The following is a 9,947-nucleotide window of genomic DNA, read 5'->3' as shown; positions in this document are numbered from 1 at the left end:
CTCCAAATTTCAGCCCTTTCTAGTCCTGGAGTTAAATTTGGCCAGTGCCTGTGGTTCATTAATGATCAATTGATGGAAGCTGCAAAAGTAAGGACTATAGGAGTACTGGTGTCACAGTACTTTCAGGAACTCCCCATGGGCCAGTCCAGTCACATGCTATACTTTAAGCAGCTCTGCAAATAAGCTAAAATTTAAAGACTTTAGAGAAAAAAGTTGATCACTTTCTTGTGATCATCTGCATTAAAGAGTTTTAGTTCATCATAGTTTCTAAAGATCTCTGATATTTAGAAACAGAATATTCATTTAGTTTCTAACTATCTCTGATGCAGGTGTTTCTCATAAATGTTGCAGACAAAGCATAACACACCACTGACCCAGCAGGGCCAGAGGGGTGGTGTCCTTCTGCCAGGTAAGTCTCCTTTGCTTTTAGTAATGAACTGTGAAAAACTAGGTTTGGGCTATGTTTTTTCAGCCAGGTTTTGCAGCCTTTTTTTTTTTTTTTTACCTGGCCAGTGTGCTCATCAAACGCTGATGAGAATGTGAAGTGAGATGTTATCTTTATTTTCCTAAAATCAGCACGTAACAGGGTTTATTTCCCATCTCTTAAACACAGTAGATCCTGTAGCCTCTTGAAAAAGAAAATTTGGTGCTGACATATCTATAGAGTCTGCAGTTTTTCCTGCACTACCTTCTAGATGGTTACAAGGAGGTGAATAAGTTATTGCAGAAATGTTGGGGTACTGAACTTAACTGTCTGGTCTGGAGAAAGTAATTTTTACTGTCTCTCTTTCTCTTTTTTATTTATTTTTTTTTTAAACACAGATGCTTTGTTGTCCCATCTTCCATCTTCCGACAACATTGTGGGATAATTATAAAGAACTCAGAAATCACTTTGATTTAAGTATCCTGGATAAAACTGAGAATAATCCAATAACCTGGAAACAAGCTTTCAGACAGCTTTCTGCTCCATGCTTCAAATTTCATTTCAGGTAACTTTTTAGTAAATAATCTCCAAAAAAGCCACATTTGTTCATACTGAGAAAGCCTGCAATATTTCTTGGTGAATTTAGCGTTACAGCTACATTTGTATGAACATTAAAATTATCCATTAGAAGGTAGCAATAAGAAGGAAGATATAAAGAGTTTTCACTCAAGACCTTAAAAGAAAATGAGGCTAGTAAGCACTGCATTTTATATGGCTGAAGGAAATTATTTAAAATAGGCAAATTTGTACTCTGCCTCTGGCTTCTGTATTGATTATTGGTTTTATTTAGTATTTAAACAGCATCCTGCTCTTTATAAGGTTTATCTGGCCATTACTGCTTACCTCTTGACATCTGCAGGACACATTGATGGAAAATATCATTGACGCAACTGTTTCCTCAAGGTGTAAAATCTAGACAAGACAGAATATGATTAGTCACAGTGACAGAGTGAACATTTGGGAATCACTTTTTCTGTGCATATCATTAAAAAATCAATAAGATGAATATATGGAAGCCAATAGTATTTACTGTAGAAGAACAAGGGAAAATAGAGGAGCCACACTTTGCATTACTAAGATTTTGCTCTGTGATCAGGTCCTCTTGTGGGATGACACTTTGAGGGGTTGCAATAAAGGTCACCTTTGCTGTGCAGTGTTTGTTCTCTTCATAGCCCTTCATGGAGAATGACAGTCAGATAGCTTAGTTCTAAAATCACAAAATTACCCTCTCAAATTTTATTCAGAAAATAAAATTAGCCCATGAATTCTTTTCTAACCTGACTTTTGCATCTCAAAACTGTGTTTGTTGTACTTTGGATGATTTTGAGAATATAGTTTTCCTGTTCAGCACTGATGTATGACTTATGGATGAATATGAAAAAATATAACTCAGAATCTATTAACTCTTCATCCTGTGTTGTTTATGGAAGATTATAATTGTGCATTTCCTCCCTAGAGGAGAGGCCACTAGATAATGTGATACACCTGTGGCTAGTGTTATGTTTAGGTGCAACAGGCGTGTTGCAAAGCTGAGGAGCTTAAATATACCCACTTGTATCTCAGTATTTCCACTTTGTGACCAGTGTTTCCATTGTACCCAGCTGGCCTCATGCTTGGGGAAATACCCAGGGTCTGCATGTGAAGTGTGCCTCAGGCTCTGCCCATCATCTTCAGCCTGCACACACACATTTGTATGGAGCTTGATCTGATGTATGGCTGTAGTAGCCCTTGATGTAAGATCCCTAATAATAAGTAACACTGGCTGATCCTATTAAACAACTGTGCTGACATTTGGGGCTAATGGGTTATAAATAATCTCTACAGCTGTTGGGTGTTTTGAGGAAACTCCTTGGTTTGGCACCAGAATACAGACATTGATATTTGCACTGTCACAGGTAAGGAAACTGCATTGAATGGTGCTGTGAAAGAAAAACTAATGCATGAGGTAAGAGTAGGACACAGTGAAAGAGGATCAGCAAAGATGGGGTTTAAATCTGCCTTAAATGGTGAAGGTTGCTTCTGACCCAGAGTAGTCAAGTATTTTCACAACATAGGTCTGTAAATTTTTTCTAGATTTTGGTGCTGACAAGGTATTTTATCCTGTGGGAGAATAGGTGAATACATACTGTGTTGCAGTGTGCTGACATCTGTTGATATTCTCATTACTATACTATGACTTCAACCCATCTCCATAACTACTACAGATGCTATAGGAATGAATAGATCTTATTTTTCTATCAGATTTAACATGTATATGAATTGCTTACACTGTAATTCCCATTTTCATCTCTCTTCAGAATGTTAATGTCATGGGTTTGGTTTCTTGTTTTTTCCCCCATCCTGCAGGATTCTTTGCTAAGGCAATATGGGAAGAAAGCTCTTGCAAGTTCTCTGTCCCAAGTGAGGAGATGGACAACAAATGTATTCCAGAGGCATGAAGTGCTCAGCACTGCTGTGAGTACTGATCTCTCTGATAACTTCTGTTTCTTTGTACGTAAAGAACGGATGTGTGATATTAAAAAACAGGCAGGTTGGGAACAGGATGAGCTCTGTGTTGAGTACTGGAGCTCAGCTCAATATTAACTTCTTTAGCTGTAGCCCCGCCCTGGTGTCTGTGCTCCCCTTTGCTGCAGGGTGGGACTCCCAGCAGAGATTCCCAAACTCCTTGGGCAGGTTGGAGCACTGGCTGTGCCACTGGCACTGCTGCTAGCTTTTGATATTGGAAGTGGCAGCTTCCAGCGCTGTGAGAGATCATGCATCGTTTTTTAAGTGTCCTGCAAGACATTGTCTGTGACAGAATGCTCTCCTGTCCCACAGAATCAGTGCCATCAAGATTATGGATTAATTTCCAGTCCTCTCACAGACTCAGAGCACTGACAAGGTAATGGGAAGATGCCTACTGAGATTTGCAGTTCCCAGCACTGAGTCCTCCCTGAAATAGGTGTTTTTCAGACATGGAGCTGTGGGCAATAGCTTTTCTTTTTCTCACCATTTTCTTAAAAAAACTAACTTTCCTTTGTGGTTCTGGGTCAGCAATAGAACAGCAGTGCTGTACAGCTAAGAAAGGATTTATGGCCCACGTATATGGAAATAAATATCAGCATGATCTTTAGGAAATAAAATTATATTTGTGAAGCCATCAATGATGTGCAAAAACCAATAAGGAATTACTTCTTTACAAACTTACTCAGCCAGCAAACTTCCTTGAAATCACAAAAAAAAAGCCTTGTAAAAGTGTCACAAGTTCAGAACAAATTCTGATACCTTCATAAATGAAATGTAAAAGTTTAAAAGTCTAGATTTCTTTTTAGTCTCTAATGAGAGCTCATCTCATTAAAAATTAACACCTTTTTATTATACCTAATTTACTTATAAATCTTATTGCCACCCATTATCAACTCCCACAGACATCTCAATCAACCTTATGATTAAATCTGTTTTATTCAAACTATTCTTTTTCCACTGATTTTAATTCTATCTTAATGACTTTCCTTTTATTCTTTGAAAATTCATTCAACTTTGGAGACTTTCTCATTGTTTCATGTGTCACTATTTTCATACCTTGAAACTTGAATATTTCTTTAGCTTCCAGCTGAGTCTTTCTATTACAGATGTGCTGTGGTTCTTGAGGGAAAAAAAAAATCTCCTAACTGTATAAACACTTTAACATCTATGAATGTGTTTTTGTAAAAGGCTTTTTTGCTACCTCCTCAAGAGTTTAAACACCAATAATTAGAGTTTTGTTTTACACTTCACTTCCATATTTTTGTTAAGTATATGGGGGGCTTAGTTGTGACTGAGTAATCAGTGAGTGCCAGCCCTGTCCTGTGACATGAATTATCATGACCAGGTGAAATAACCAGAGGCAAGTGTAAGAATGAATCGATTTCCTCATGTTTTGGTGTGTCACACAACTATTGTAAGTTCATGGTAGAATGTACAAAGAATGTACAATCTTAAAATGAAGTTATTTTTCTTGATTATCTCCTGCTCTTTGACACATCAGATCCACTAAGAACTTACAATAAATGATAAAGAAATAAGAAGACAGAGGTTTTTAATAAATTTTAGGACATCTTGGAACTAGAATTTATTCTTAGTCCACAAGGGTCCCTATGGCATCCTATGTGTCTGGAATTCCTAGGGCAAGTTCCTTCTCACTGCCAGGCAAATGAATTGGTTTGTGTTTCCTCTGTCCTGTTTACATATTCCTACTTTGTCATGTCCTTGAAAGTATGAATTTCATCCCAATTACAGGGAGTTAAGTGCTCTTTCTTCCAAAAGAAATGATTGTGCTGATTGTTTCTCTTTATTGCAGATATAAAACAAGATGGTTCTGTATGTCTGAATTCATTCCTTCCTCTTGAATGGGGGCTCAATGTGGAATTAGTCCCACCAAGTGTACTCACAGCAATGTGGAGCACTCCTGCAGTTGGCAAGACCAAATCTCAGTAAAGGTAAACATCTTGAGTGTTTTCATAGATGTGTGTTCGAAGAACTGAATGTCAGTTGGTCCACTAAGATCTACAACAAAAACAAAGCATGAGGATGATATTTTTGGAGGGGTTGAGGAAACAAGAACAAAATATGTTGCTCTTAATTTACTTCAACACATGTATGCTTAAAATTCTTTTGTCTAAATTTTCCATAGGTGGATTTAATCTTAGGAGAACTTTAGGTAAGTATTTTTAAGAATAAGTAGGCATTTAACACATTTGTTTAAGCATTCTTCAGGATACCTGAAATTTGAAACACACCCTTACTCCTGTCAGTCATAACAAATGGTAGAGCTGTTTGCTTAATTTCATCCTGTTTTTATTTGTACAGCAGAGAACTAGCTACAGAGATCTATTTTAAGGGGAAATGCTATTTTATACTGTCATTCACTCACTGCTCACATGACATGATATTGTTGTTTATGCTCTGTTGTTGTTAGTCTGCCAGCTTGGCTGAGAAAATAATCATAACACAAGATTTCTGCAAAAAGCCTACAAACCTTGAAGTCCCCATTGTATGTTATTTGGAGAAGCAGTTTTGATATTTGTGTCTCAGCTTGCATGAGCAATATCACATTACTTGAAATTGTGTTTTCCCACAATGACTCCCACAGGTAAGGACTCTCTGCAGCATCAAGATTATTTTGTTCAATTTGGCACAGGTAGGTTTTGCTGCAGGAGCTTGTCAAACATGAAGTAATGCAAAATTTCTGGTCTTGAATCCAAAATTTTCCTCAATTCTGGCTCTCTAGATACTGCCATACTGCCTCTGACCTTTTCAGATGGAGGATGGCTGAGACCTGAGCATATGGATCCCCTGTTTGAATAAAAGTAAGATGTGTTTGCTGCTTATGTGACATGAAAGGATATGTATCTATTACCATTTTTACTTAGAAGTGAAGTAAAATTCAGATGCTTTGAATTTAACAGACATCCCTGCTTGAAATACTTATCATTTGTTGACCTGTGGGTCATTGCTGTCTAGACTGCTTCAGGTTGCTGCTGCTATTTAATTTATAGACATTTTTAAAAGTTGCCTCTCTCTTTTTTACTGGTAAAGGAATTTTGTTATTCACCGATGAGAAGTGGAGAAGTTAGTTTTACCCCCTCTGCTTTCAGGCAATTTGTTTCTGCATAATTATTCCATTTCTTTTTTGTCCAAGTCTTTCGTTCAAATGATGCTCTAGAAAAATATCCTGACAGGTTTCTTGAGGAGTATGTTCCACCAATGTAAATTTAAAAATTAGAATAGAACAGAACAATAAAATAAAATAAATGAAATTAAATAAATGAAATTAATTTAAATAAATAGAACTCCCACCATTTTGGTTTCTAGGGGAGTAGGCTCTTCCGCATTTTGTTTTGCAAGCGAAAACCTCAGCAGGAAATCTCCAAAATGCTGCCCATTCAGGAGCATTATGGGTTGTATCTGTGATATCTTCCTGTAATCAGAAATATCAGTGGTTTCTGCCAGAGAGCTCTGGTTGCCAACCCAACAGAAGAAACCCTTCAGCCTCTGTGTTGGGATGCATTGAGTGACTGGAGACAACCCAAGTTCAAAACATACACAAACTCAATAGTAAGAAACTGAAGCATTTTAAAAATGGTTTTGAGTTTCCTAAGAAAACATACAGTGCTATATTTGAAAACCATACTCTACTGGGATTGCACATTAAAATATGTTTATAATACTGCTCAAATAGATAGAGATTTTTGAAGCAAAATGAATAGTCATAATTTAAGCATCTTATCCTGAGGCAATTATGTGATCTCTAATTTCCTAGTGGTATATTGTATATACAGGATGTCTAGCAGTTGCATAAAAAAAAAAAAGAAAACTTACTTTTTTCAGAATAAAGTGATGACAGTGATGTTAAATAAGTAAGTTCAAATCATATAATTGGCATTTATTCAGAAACATAATTCTCTTGAGAGGGCTTGATTGCATTCATTATCACCAGTTAGAGACTTCTTAATGTTTTTATCAGCCTGATTCAAAATCCTAAATTGGAGTACAGATGTTAGAATCTTCTCCTAAATCAGCCTGCAGGAGTTTTTTTGTTTTGTTTTTATTGAACTATTTTACTGCATTTTAAACATTTCTGAACTTAATTTCTGTCTGGAACATTGTTTTAAAAACCTTTGCGTCAGCAGAACTATTCAAGCTTAAATATAGAATCAAAATAAACCATTCTGAAGCTAGTTTCTTTAAATTGCTGTCATTCTCAAATCATTTCGTGTTGGTTTGACTATGAATTGTTTTGCTGCCATGCATGCCCTGGGATGGTGCCTGTCTCTGGATTTAGCACTTCATGAATTGGCTGATGACTTCTGAGGCCTTTGTAACAACCTCACTGGAAGAGCTGTAATTTAAAGGCTGGTAGGTAATAGAAAAGTGGCAGGAAATACCTCTCAGTGGCCATGCAAAGGGCACTGGAAATTAACCCTTTACTGTGGATGGGGAAAAGCTGCCTGATACATTTGCTGTTGGTTCTTCCAGCCAGAGCATCTCTATAATGCCAGCTAAGTTTCTGTTCACCCTTTGGACTCTGAAATAAATAATCATTTACCCTTTGAGACATCCTTGACAAACACTGGCTACTTTATAACACTGCAGAATGACATTTATCAAGCAATTATAGATTATTAGCTGTGCTTCGTTTGTCTGGAAAACAATGGTGTAGCTCCTCTCTGGTTGTGGTAAGGTTTTGAAAACTTCTGGAATTATTTTGGAGGAAGCAATAATACATTCATAAAAAACCTACTGGGTGACCCCAGATAAGCCATGAGTTGCTCTTGGCGAATGCAATCTTAATCCTCTCAGCAGAAGGTTATGGGAATCCTTTATTCCTTGAATATGAATTGCTAGTATAGCTAAACAATATCAAAATACATACAAGGGACCTTTAACATTCAGTGCTCGACCAGAAGATATCTTCAGCATTATTGACCTCATTCCTCTGCTGACTATTTTCTTCCCTGCTTATAACAGAAAAACCTAGAACTGATTAAATTTATTCTGGTGCATGTATTTGTCCCCAGCTGAACTTGGGTAGAATTAAGCAGAAAAGGTGGTTAATTTTCTTGTGTTCCTTTTGAAAAGGGTGCTTTTGCTGCATCCCATTGCATGTTTGCATGAGTTTCTCTGTGGGAGAGAGTAGTCTCTCTGTTACTAACTTCTGTTAGTGATTTTCTGTCGCTGTTGAGCAGCTAGCAGAGTAATGAAGGCATCAGTTCTCAGTGGCAAGAAGGAATGACCTTTATTGTTTTGATTTCATCACATATATAGAGTTCTCAAAAGTCACCCAGATTGGTCAGTCAGAAGCCTTCCCCCAGGCCTGATTGGCCAGGCCTGCACTGCCCAAGTTCTGGGACACTGTTCCAACAACATCCAAACTTTATCTTTATTTATAAAACACAAGAAAATTTCTCATGGGAAAAACCTGTGCTAGCCACAACTTTCTGTTATTCTGAGTTCAGTGTGCTGGTAATATTGGATACTGAGAATATTTTCACTGAGGTTCTGGGGAAACAGAAAACAGAGATCACAAATCATTTAATTTAAAAAGAAGTCTCCCTAAGTGCACTACATGGAGGGTGGCAGTTTTGTGTCTCCTTCAGGTGTCAGAACTGGAGCCATTATTTGAGATATTTCAGTATCCCAAGCTGGTTTTATTTGTGTTGACATTTATTATGAGACAGCAGCATTCTTTTCTAAGGAACCTCTAGAGTAACTTGGTTGCATTTACCATATTTAAGTATTTTGATCATATGTTCCTTGAGGACTCCTAGGTTCCTTGTGTAGGGACTGTTACAATTCATCCCATGTGCCAGTGATAGATTCCTTTCACCATTTCTGTAAAGAGCATCTGAACTAGGACAAGTTTTGAATATTTGAAAATTCTGAATACTTACAAGGCTTAGAAGAATAATCACATTTAAAAATTGAATACTGTGAATATTCTTTACATTGGGCATCAGATTTTCAGACTCAACAGGACAGTCCTTGCTATGAGACCTCCTGCTTGTGGAGGACTGTGTGGGGTCTGAGTCCCAAACCTGTGAATGCAGACGTTTGTTTTCCTCACTATGACATGGTGTTGATGGAGATTTTGGAAATCAGAGGAAGAGTTTGTATTGCTGCACTGCTGAGGAGTCAGGGCATGATGTCAGGGAGAAGGGAGCTGTGAGAGGGACTGGGATTACATCTGCCCAGAGTGCTGATTGCATTATGGTGGTGGAGAGACAGAACAGGACTGGCAATGGGGAGGGGAAGAAGAAAGGAAGACTGGGACTCAGCACTTGAGGGGAAACTGGGACTGCATGTGTCTGATTTCTGGTGGTTTAACACTGTAACCTCAATAATCATCATTTAACTACAAATCAATGTAACATGGGCCAATAGATATAGGGAGGTTATTTCTGGAACTAATATTGCAAACCAAATTACCTGGTAAACATAAATGTTGTTCTCTTGAAAGATAATTTATGTATCTAGTGATTTTCTTATAGAATCTCTGTCTGGAGATAAGCCCCAAGGGTTTAACATATTAATTAATCTTGAGTATTTGACTCCATCTATTTAATTAGAGTGTAACCTGGTACCTGTCTCCCATTCATACCTGAGCCTGAGTATTATTCTTGATTAAGGTCTGTCATTTAGAAATCATTCCTGTGTGTAAAGTTGCTGTGTCAGGGCTGTGGATGTTTTGAGGCTTGTACCTAGAGATATATCTTAATATACACTACCTAATTTCCCCTTCTCTTTGGGAGTGCTTCTGAGGAAAGCAGCATAGTTTTGACATCTAAGGTGCTGCAGTGTGAACACCAGGTCATTTTGCAGGGTTGCCTTGTGGAGATGTGGTGAATCACTGGGTGAAATCATGGCTGTATTGGGGTCAATGAGAATTTTAGCAGGAACTGGATTTCACTTGGTAGGTAAACTGTCAGGGCCAGGACCTGTGAGT

General features: G+C 37.6%; 1 long non-coding RNA gene across 1 annotated transcript in view; it reads left to right on the top strand.

Moving 5' to 3' along the window:
* The first annotated feature begins 825 nt into the window (after positions 1-825).
* The window catches only part of LOC146433993 (uncharacterized), a 30,180-nt gene continuing 21,058 nt past the window's right edge, over positions 826-9,947 (top strand). The window contains exons 1-7 of the long non-coding RNA XR_014853621.1: positions 826-989; positions 2,309-2,379; positions 2,831-2,938; positions 4,803-4,941; positions 5,136-5,162; positions 5,421-5,594; positions 5,733-5,811. This is a non-coding gene — a long non-coding RNA (uncharacterized LOC146433993). The remainder of the gene's footprint in view (positions 990-2,308; positions 2,380-2,830; positions 2,939-4,802; positions 4,942-5,135; positions 5,163-5,420; positions 5,595-5,732; positions 5,812-9,947) is intronic.

Source organism: Lichenostomus cassidix, chromosome 8, assembly GCF_008360975.1.
Source record: "Lichenostomus cassidix isolate B80296 chromosome 8, HeHo_3.0, whole genome shotgun sequence".
Classification (NCBI taxonomy): Eukaryota; Metazoa; Chordata; class Aves; order Passeriformes; family Meliphagidae; genus Lichenostomus; species Lichenostomus cassidix.
This window is presented reverse-complemented; position numbering and strand designations above follow the sequence as displayed.